Raw genomic sequence first — 11,049 nt, forward strand, 5'->3', positions numbered from 1 at the left:
CTGCCAACTGCAGTCTATGCAACAAGTGTATACTTTGATAACGTCCTGTATGAAAGAGACATCTCATCTTGGAGGCGAGCTGTTCGTGCGGCCCGCGCCCCAGACCTGATAGCACAGATTGTAGGTGTTCTTTTGAGTCACTGAAAATATCATGAAACAAAGGGTACCACGTGACGTTTCAGTGGCTGCCAAGTCACTGCGGCGTCATAGGGAACGAACACGCCAATAATGCCGCTCGGCAGCTCTTGAAGGCACACAGGAGCACGCCACACGACCTTCAAGATACGACGCTGCCAGCAGACTTCTAGTGCTTGCACAGGTGGCCTGCCCCACCTATGGTGCACACACCAGGCAGCCTGGCCAAGTGGACCAATCGTCAACATCACCTGTCCTATCTGATTAATATTTTTGCGCCAACAGGAATCCACCCAGGAGAGATCACTCTCCTTTATCGCTTATGGCTAGGAGTGGAGCCGACAAAATGGTATTTATTTTGCCTTGGAATGAGTGACAATGCTTTTTACGATGCATGCCGTTGCGAGGAGTTGCTGCATCACAGTCTGTGCCACTTTCCAGAATACAGCGCTTAGAAACTGGCGATGGCGCCCGCTTTCGTGCACCAATGTCTCTTCAAAGCATCCTTACATGTCATCGACAGAAGATATCGCAGCTGAAGGCAACTAAAGCCCAGCTTATCTTTTTAAAAGAAATGGACTTGCATAAGCGGCTGCGATGGTGATGTCGCGTGCCACGCAACAGTGGCGGACAGTGAATGACTGCGTGTGTGCTGTGTCATGTACTGCTTTCCCCTCTCTCTCTTTCAAATCTTTGCCTTTTCCTATCGATCTTTGAATCTCCCCCGTCGCGTTCGCACGCGTAGGGCTGCAAAGCGGTTGGCCTAAACTGGCTGTCATCCATGCATTTCATTCTCTACCATTTCTTCTTTTTAACGTGTGTCGTTTCCATAAACAGGGAACAGCTTAAATACTTTGCGCTCTTTTGGGAGTCTCGAATATAAAAATCTGCAACTGAAAGACCAGCAAGAAAGGTTGTTTATATTGATGAGTCAACTGAATGTTAGAGACTTTCGAGGCCGCTTTCCGAGTTCTGAGTTCTCATATGCTCAACCCTGAAAATTTTGGCACTCTTATTTATTTTTGTACTCGCCTTGCAACCGGTGTCTTCAGAACTGGTGTGCTAGAGAGCTTTTAAGCCTAGTGACACACGCGGTCTCTATAACCGGAGGACGTACTTCAGTCTAACAAGTTTCCCTAAGGCACAAGCAAGCTCTTGCGCGTCCATCTTAGAAACCTGTCAATTCTACTACCAATACAACTCTATATGTGACGTGTTCTCCAGCGAGAGCCTTTCTCACACGCAAACACGTGCGCACACGCAGGCGCACACATGCATACATAGAAACAGGCATGCACCCGCACACAACCGTATACATGCCTGGAGGGTTCATGGCGCGCAGGAGAGCAACTAAGGGAGCGCAGTGCTTGCCTAAGCGCGCTTTTCGTGACGTCAGTGTCGCTTCAACAGGAGGTATCACGCGTCGCAGCCCATGTGCGTTGCGGATGCGCTGGCTCCGCGAAAGAGAGGAGGTTGACAGTGCGGCGATTGTGTGGCGGCGTGGATAAATGAGCGCCGCTACTTTCCAACATCAAGGGGCTTTACACCGGAGTGGTTCGCCGTAGCTATACGAGGTTACTAACAGCCACGCATCTTCTATGCAGAAACCCAAACGTGTCCTATACCTGGTGACAATTGTCTGTGGCACCACAGCCAAATGAATGGAGTTAGAGCTTCTGCACGTGTATTACTACGACGGATAGTCAGTTCGCAGGCGGTTTTGGCTTTCATTGTGGAATCGTATTTAAAATCAGCTCTTTTCGTACGAACGCCCGCAACTTGTGATGCTAACTGTGAAATATGGGTATGAGTTATATAATATATATAGCTCTAAGAGCAATATAACACAGACCTTGGAGCACTTGTGAATGCAGGACTGAAGAAACAAATACCTGGAGTAATTGCTCAGCTCTTCTTTAACAGTTAAACTCCACTCCACCACTCTACAACGGTCAACAGTTAAACTCCACTTGCAACACGCGCACCATAGTGCAATGCTTAATTTTGAAAGGAATAGAATATTCGTTTGCGAAGCATCGTAGGCAAAAAAATTGCTGAAGCAGTAGACATTACTTCTGAAGTAAAAAAAGGCAAGCGCAAAGAGGAACTGCGCAATCGAAAATATTTCGTCATTAAAAATCCATTTCTTAAAGTCATATGCATAGAGTGACACCTAAGGCTCGAGCAAACAGCGCCATAATACAGTACGCGATCTTCAACGGGATTGTATCAGGGATAGTAGGAATACAAAATTATGACCATGCATCCAACGCGATTTACCGAATGTGCCATTTTACGTGGGTTTTCCACTGGCAGTACAGCATTCAAGCAGATAGTCTTGCTGCAGGCTGCCAGGTAGCCGGCGTCAAGTTGGAGAAACATTCACGCACAGTTCCAGGAACGTCTTCCGAGGACTTCGGAAGACGTTCCTGGAACTGTGTGTATCCCTGGCAGCCAAGCCTTCGGCACAATAACACTCGCTGTGCAAATAAAGTTTAACCACCTCAACAGACAGGACCACAAAATAGGACTTTTTGGGGGCCTAGTTGATGCATACTGACAAAAATTGGTGCAATACAAACACGGCACACGAGGAGGTACACAAGCGAAGCCCTTGTCCCTTGTGCATCTTCCTTGGGTGCCGTGTTTGTATTGCGCTAAGGTATTTTTGGCAGGACCAATAAAGTGCTCCGCACTTTAAAAATTCGGCACATCCCACGCCTTCTGAGGATCAGCTTCATGCACAGTCAGCAAGTAGCTGTCTATGCTGCATCTTTGGCTTTGAGTCAACCGTTACAAGGTGGATCGGCCTGTGCTTGTAAATGGAGAAGTTATGAGCGCATCGTGGTTAATACCGGCCACGCCAACTGCACTGGTGTTTAAAAGGTAACTTATGGTCTACAAGACGTCAGCACTCATTTTAGAGCACATACGTCTGTTTTATTGAAACCAAGCGCACGACACGGTGCGATTCAAATGTCGCGCGCTATGCTGCGGATATCATACGTAGCATTCGGTAATGTATTGATCCGGGGTCATGCAACGCTTGAATATAGCTCGCTGAGTCGTTGGAGTACATGTGTATGGCTTATTTTACTGTTACTAAAGCGGATAGAAGACTGGAAATAAAACTAACGCGAGGCCCACAGGATGTCTGTATCGCAGAAGTGCATAAGAAATGTTTATTAGTTATTCTACAATTAGATAACCAGCACTGCAACCACATCTGACGTTGAACCGACATGATCCTTGCACTAGGGTCTCTGTTCAAAGCAGTTTCAAGACCTGGCGTGTCTCCGTGGTTGAAGTCGTGACTGCCAACAGAATATCTGTGTTCGATTCCCGCTGCGATCTTCGTTCATCTCATGAATGCGGCATTCATCTCATGAACGCGGCTGATGCGGCATTTTTATGCTCTCCCGTTTAAATTACCAATGTCTTTTTTCGCCGTTCGTGGGTAGATGTCAACTGTGAATCACCCGTGCCACATATCTGGATTTCCCGGCCCGTGGTATACGGGTACGTGTCACACGTGACTTGAGGAGCGGGTTTCGTGAGGTACACGCCTGGAGTTTCACGTTTTGATTTCAAGACCAGACTGTCATTCTAGACATGCCCTCATACACTCCTATGCCAATTTTGGTCGATACCAACTATATGACGCAACCACGAGCGCGCCCACACGTAGGCGGCTAGATATAGATAGAAAAATACGCAGCTATAAACGCTGAAATTCCGTTTGGTTCTCTAAAAAATACGACGCATTAAAAGTCTGTGTCTTGACTTCGTAGCCTGCGCTTTACCGCCACAGAAAGTTGTAGCCAGGCACAGACGCACACGCCCGCTCGCTCCTAATGGAACTCGAGGTGAGGTACGCTAGCAAGAGGTTGTAAACTGGCACACCAATGTCACAAGCGGTACTTGGTCCTTTAAGCGCCTTTTAAGAATGAACTCTTTTCCGAATTTTAGTACTACGTTGAACGCCTTGAAATCTGAGATGTTGGTGACCGAGAGCAAAGTAGCTTCATAAAGGATCCCGCTATGGTGTATGCCTTAATTCACCTTTTATCCGAACTTTGGGCCCAAGTGCCAGGTCAGGCATTACTGTTACGTGCATCTTTTCAGACTGACGCTCCATATGATCACAAATAGATGTTTTCCTATGTTACATCTTTACTATATCCCACAAAGGGCAGGAAAGGGCAGGAAATATCTGTAAACAGGGCGTGTGTGCTCAAGCCGGCGTTTCGACGAGTGGATTAGGCTGGAACTTGCAGTTCCAGCCTTGAAGTTTTCAGTTACAAGGATGGAAATTGTAGTTCCAGCATTCAAGAAGGCAAGTCTTCTTGTGACAGCGTCAGCTCGAGCACAAACGCCCCTGTTTACGGTTTTTTTTCATGCTTGTTGGATGTCATTGGTCATAAATTACCCTACTGCGCACTCCGCTGTTAGGTCATGTGTGGTGCTAGCGGCAATATTCACCACCGCATCGGACTAAAATATCCTTCAAAAAAGCAAGAAAATAACGACTAAGAGAGGCAGATAGTAGGAACACACTACCTCTATATTGCAGCAAGATGGTAAGTTGGGACAGTTGGAGAAGGACAGCAAGCTCTGTCCATGTCAGCCTCTTCTGTCCGTCTGTTTTTTGGTGCGCTTCAACAAAATTTTCAACCTCTATATTGCTGTTTACTCCATCCGTAGGAGTATGAAACTACTGGAAATTAGCGAATTTCGAGTGAGAGCCAATGGTTAGCATATCCGGCAAATTAGGACTGATTGTGAGAGTGCTCTGTTCTGTAACACTGCGAAATATTACGAAAAATATTAGGATTCCCAGTGCGAAAGTTTGAAGCAGAACCAGTAATTATCTGCAGAACATAAATACCAAATTCAATTGTCTGCCAGCAAAACATAGTGCTTGGCGCTACCGTTAGTATCGGTGTAGCACAACTTTTCCTTAGGCCGACAACTCATATAGAACTTTGCGCAACACATAATTATGCCGCTTAAATAGCACTATGCTTATGGATTCACCAAAGTGACACGCTGAAATTCGTGATAAACGAAGCGGCAATGAAGAAAGGAAGTCGATGTTTTCTGATATTATTAATGTCCGATGATGTCCTGATAATTCACTTCGGAGTCCGACGCATACATGACAAGCAAATCGGGCGACATGGAGGTCATAGCTATGCGGCCTACGTACACTCGCACAATAGCATCTTTGCGGCCAAGCCACTCCGCATGGACACTATCCCCGTGCGCCTCGTATTAGATGGGTTTATCAAAGAGATAACGCATTTAGCTTGGTGAACGGCCGTCTACATGAACGATATATATATACGTATATCGTATATACGTATGCGTCAAATTATTTGGCTTAATGAAATACTTCCTATTCGGCAACGCGTTTTAAAGCGACAGGTCTACTCATCCAGGTACAAGCCCACTAGACGCCTCGTTTCTTAAAGCTGAACATCGACCGGTACCAAGGTCAAGCCAACATCTCTGAGCTGCATCATTGGCGCAGAACCTATTGACGATATGGCCGCGAGGAGGCGGTATGTTCCTGCCGATGAGTCGCGCTGATGCGTAACATCACACCTGCCACTCTAGCACAAGACTTCATTCCAACCTATACTCAAGGCAGGAATAAAATTTTGTTTCACCTTGTTCAGTTACCACTTCATTGTGAGTTACGGCTAGGTGTCGTGAGCCGCCTCCCTATCAAAGGGTAAAACCCCATTTATCCAGTCATTCATAGCGTTCATCCATCACCTCGTTTGCAGCCGAGTTGTAATTGGCACAGCAGCTTGATTTTAAGGCGTTCGTCCGTGCTCATGCACGAGCAGAAATCCTGCGCAACCTCCTGTAATTAAACGACAGTGTCACATAATGAGGCCATCTATTGACTTCGTTGACATTTTGAAGCACGAAATTTCTTCTACCCTTCTATTCGACAAGAACTTATTGGACTGTTGGAATAGCGTGTTTCCCGGTGTTGGGGAAACATCGCCGGAAAAACCACATTACTGCGTCGGAGGGCGAAAGGAGAAGACCTGTAAAAAATTACAGCATATCCACGGGTGAATGGTGAAGAGCTTGTGCGAAGCTCCTGTAGCAATCATGGTATCGGGATCCGCTTCTCGTTGAGCCCGATTCGCAGTGGCGTCCTTGGCGCGCACAGTGGCGGGATCCGCCTGGCTGCCGCCAAGCGAGCGCCAAGCAAGCGAGCCTCTTGGGATTGAGAGGCTGCCGCCAAGCACGCGCGGCGCCAGGCGGATCTCGAGGCGGTGCGCGCCCGCGAAGGCGCCACTAGAGTTACTGTATATGCTACCTTTAGGTAGCAGAGTTGCGCATCTGTTTTCCAACGCCGCTAGCAACCATGCATTGCGGAGAAGCTGACGCTCGGGCCAATTTTTGTATTTCTCGACGCCGCCGCTGCAGCTCACTCAATTAACACTAGTCATTGACAGCCAATGTTTCTCGCCGGCCTTCGACACGCGAGACATGTTTATCGGCGACGCGGTAGGCATGTCGCCTGCAAAAATGGAGTGCGACTTCACCGCATAGCTGTGGTTGCTAGCCAGACCGATGCGCTACTCTGCTACCTAAAGGTAGCATATACAGTGACTCTAGGCGCCACCAAGCGCGCGCGGCGCCTGGCGGCAGCCTCTCGAGCACGCACCTCGGGATCCTGCCGAAGAGCACGAGACTCAATGGCCTTTCGCATTCGGCGCTCCTCGTCGTCCATGGTCCGCAAAGCAGCACGGTCCGGCAAGCGCACTCCTCCATGTACGGCGATGATAAAGGAGAATGAGAGATAACGGGCGCAGCAGCCAATCTGAGAGCAGCGGCACCTCTAACGCCATCTAACGTGCATTCATACAACCGCCATATTGCACACATCTCTATGGGACAGCGCCGTCTAGTATATCGTCACCCAACTGCAGTTTGCATGCATCTCTATGGGACAGCGCCATCTATTGAATGATACGGGAGACGCGATGGCGGGGGAGCGACGACCGACCAGGTGATGCTATAAGGAGCTTTGCCCCTACAAATGCTTGGATTGGGCAAACTAAGAGAAGGGGCAAGACGAAGGCGAAGTTGCGGGTATTTAGAACGCCGGAGAGAAGACGTGCGTGGCTGGTAGTTCGAGGGCGCCTCAAGGCGGTTGGTTTCCGGAACCAAGCCAGCAGACCGTGTCGCAACCACTTTGACTGTCAAGGACGATGCCAGCTCTGTCAGGTTGCAATTATAGCGGTCCGCAGAGTGCACTTTCCAGTGAGCAAAATTTCCAGCAAAATTTCCAGTGAGCGCTTGGCCGAATCTCCAGAGAGCACCTGCCCTTCTTTCTGCTGCTCTACCGACTGCGGCTTCACCGACGTTCCACCGCAGAATCACCACGACCCCCCGACGTCTACAGAACTGTGAGACGAACTTTCCTTAATTTGCGGGATACTGACTTTTGTAGTTTTAGACTCTTCTTATTTAGCCTTGTTTTTATAGTCACCGTTTTCTATGCTGCCTATTTGTTACTTCGTTCTTTGATTTATTTTTGCAAGTAATAATGTTTGAAAATACCACATCTCTTATGCGCGACACAGGCAGCAACAGTTTGGTGATACGGCGTTCGCTAGTCCCAGATACAGCTTCAACGGGCACAATGGCAACCTTCCTTTCGGCTGACGCTAGTACCAATGTGGCACTGGAATCCGACCTGCTCATCTGGTCACTATATTTTTCAGCGGCCGTTGTTGCTAGATGCATGGATAACCTTGTGTAAGATGTCATCATCGCAAATGTACCAGGGGCTCGCGACCACACAAACCCCGATGAAAGCTGCAAGAAGCCCTTCGCGATCGCCGTATTCCCAGCTCAGAGCGAAAAAGGGAGAAACAAGGATATCGAATCAATGCCCGCAGTGGTTGTCGCAAAAGCAGTGGGGAAGACACAAAAGTTGGTAATGAACCTCATTCAGTTCTCTCGAGAGACATATCAACTGGAGTAGGAAAATTACAAGAGCTTGGGAGTTCGCAGAGCCAAAGGTGGGCAAAACCTTCAAGGGCAAGGGGTCAACAGCCTGCTCATTCTACGTACGCGCTGACCTACTGTGACGCCCTTACCAGCTTTGTGCTGGCAAAACGATCAAACAAGCGATGGTGCCGAAAACGTTACGTGCGCAAATTCTTGAGATGGCCTACGAAAACCCCCTCTCTGGACATCAATGCATCAAGACTAACGAAACGGTACTGGGCACGTTTTTTTGACCTGATGTTAAGGAGCACATTAAGAGGTACGCCCAGCCGTGCGACGCATGCCAACGGACATTCCCGAAATGAAAGTCGGGGAAAGCGCCACTTGGCTGTATGGCGCGCATATACACCCCGTTTTTGCAAGTTACCACTTCATCCAGCATGGTGAAACTGCAACATATATATACTCACGCTGATAGATTTTGCCACTCGGTATCCTGACGCGATAGCACTGCCAGCTATTGATTCAGCAACTGCAGCCGAAGGTCTTCTGGAAATGTTTTCAGGTATGGGATTTCCGAAGGAAATTCTGTGTGATTAGGCGTAATGTTTTGCCTGGGAGGTAATGAAGGCGGTAAACATCCTACTTCAGTTTAAGCACCTGAGTTCCACTCCTTACCATCCCTTGTGCAATGGACTGGTGGATGGTGTAGCGGAAGCATCCAAGAGATGCTCCGTAAACTCTGCGAGGAACAATCGAAGTCATGGGACCGTTATATAGCTCTCTGTTGCTTGCATACAGAGAGGTGCCGCAAACCAGTCTCGGTGTCTCGCCTTTCGAGCGTATGGCTACCAAGTACGAGGTCCACTGTCGCTACTTATAGACCTCTGCACCAAGGACGCCAAGGACACCAAGAGACTAAAACAATCATGTTACGTTATCGACCTCAAAGAGCGTCTGTTCGAAACTTTACATATGTCGCGCAGAAGACTTTAAAAGGATCAGCGACTACAGAAATACTGCGACAGAAAAAGTCGTCGATGCTGTCTGAAGATGGGTGATCAAGGCTTGGTTCTTCTTCCAACGAGCTACAACAGATTACTAATGCATTGAAAGTGACCTTTTGTAGACACAACCCAGGAGGACGACTTCGACTACTGGATTTGTCGGTCACACAAAAAAGCTGTTTCTTATGAAAATGCTAAAAAAATATGACGAACGCCAGCCGAACGTACCTGCACAGACTTCATCGTTCGTTGTGGTAGAAGAAGATGTGACCGACAATCCCATACCAAGTTTCGCAGTAGAGAAAACTTCCAGGATTCAGAGTATCCGGAAATCCGCTACTCTCATGTCAGGCCAACTTCGTGAACTGCAACATCTCCTGGATGACTACCAGGATATATTTATCGACGTTGCAATTTCGTCTTGAATGAACGACAACCGAACCTGTGAATAGTGCGCAATGCATTTACCTGTAGCCGTCAAAGATGCCGTCGAGAAGCTTGTGCCGGATATGCTGAAACCGTAGGCGTGCGCAAGGTTCCCCTTTACGGGGGGGGGGGGGGTGCAACGCGGCACCCCCCTCCCTATTAAGTCATTGAATGGGGCAGGCTTTGTGACCCCCTATTCTTGGGTGACTAGCTGGGCGGCCGCCCTCCTGCCCCCTCTGCGTACGCCTACGGCTGAAACTCAGGATTGTGAACCCATGGAGTCCCCATACAAATCTCCACTTGTTCTTGTCAAAAAGCCAGAGAAGTCTTATCGAGCACGCATTGACTTTCGCCGCATCAACAATGTGCTCGTTCGTGACGAAGAATCCATTGCAAGAACCGTCACCATGTTCGCGGAGGTGGGAAATAAGGAATATTTCTCAGAACTCAACCTGACGAAAGGATACTAGCAGATGACTTAGAAGAGAGTTCCCCGCCTAAAACAGCGTTCTATACCCAGTCTGGTCACTACCAATTTTGGGTAATGCCATCGAAATAAAAACAGCATCTGTAGTTTTTACCCGACTCATGTGACGACTCATCGGGATCGGTATAACGCGACAGTCAAACGTGTCTTCATATAAGTAGTTGAATGTTTATAGCGCAATGATACATGACAGTTTGTACAATGTCTATTAGTGTTTGGCACATATAACACCGCTTGATGTGGACGCACCCACGCTGACGCTCAGTGGCACATTTCCGTCGCGACGACTAACGCCCATCATCATGATTTAACCCTTGCAGTAGCTGAAGTTGTTTACTTATACCTGGCCACTGCGTATGGTCAATACCCCACAAAGATGACATGCATAAGCACATTCAACACTGATACTCAATATGCATTCCTTCAAAACGTCACGAAACGCGGCACGCGTCGTGTTTTCCCTCTAGCCTGGCCGTGACTTTTCACAGGGCGAGTGGGGTACGCGTTGCAACAGCCAGGTGAGCATCCGAGAGCAATTTTTTTAATATAAATGGATGCTATGAGCGATGGATGAGGCAGGAAGGATGCTATGAGCGTTGCTTTTATAACGGGGTGTCTGTCTGTCTAGAAGAGGCCTATTTGAGATGCTCACACAGCAACCTTCTCGGCAAAGCAGATCTTATGCGCAAAATAAATGTATACTTTTTCTCATTTCATTGATGCTCATTAGTGATTCGAGTGATTTACTTAAACTATGCTATTTCCAGCATAGATCATTTTGTTGTCACCAAGTATGTCGACTTCGGTGTCCAATGCTTGTTACTGTTGCTGTGAAATAGTGTACTTTATATTGCAATTGATACGTGTGATTATGTAATTATTACTAATTATGTAAATCGCAACCCCCGCACGGTAATGTTTTAATGGTGCTGAAGGTACTGAAATAAATAAATGAACTGAAAATTTATTGCGCTGGCACTTTATTTACAACAATATGCTGCACTTATAAAT

This window comes from Rhipicephalus sanguineus, chromosome 7 (genome assembly GCF_013339695.2).
Source record: "Rhipicephalus sanguineus isolate Rsan-2018 chromosome 7, BIME_Rsan_1.4, whole genome shotgun sequence".
In the NCBI taxonomy this organism is placed as follows: domain Eukaryota; kingdom Metazoa; phylum Arthropoda; class Arachnida; order Ixodida; family Ixodidae; genus Rhipicephalus; species Rhipicephalus sanguineus.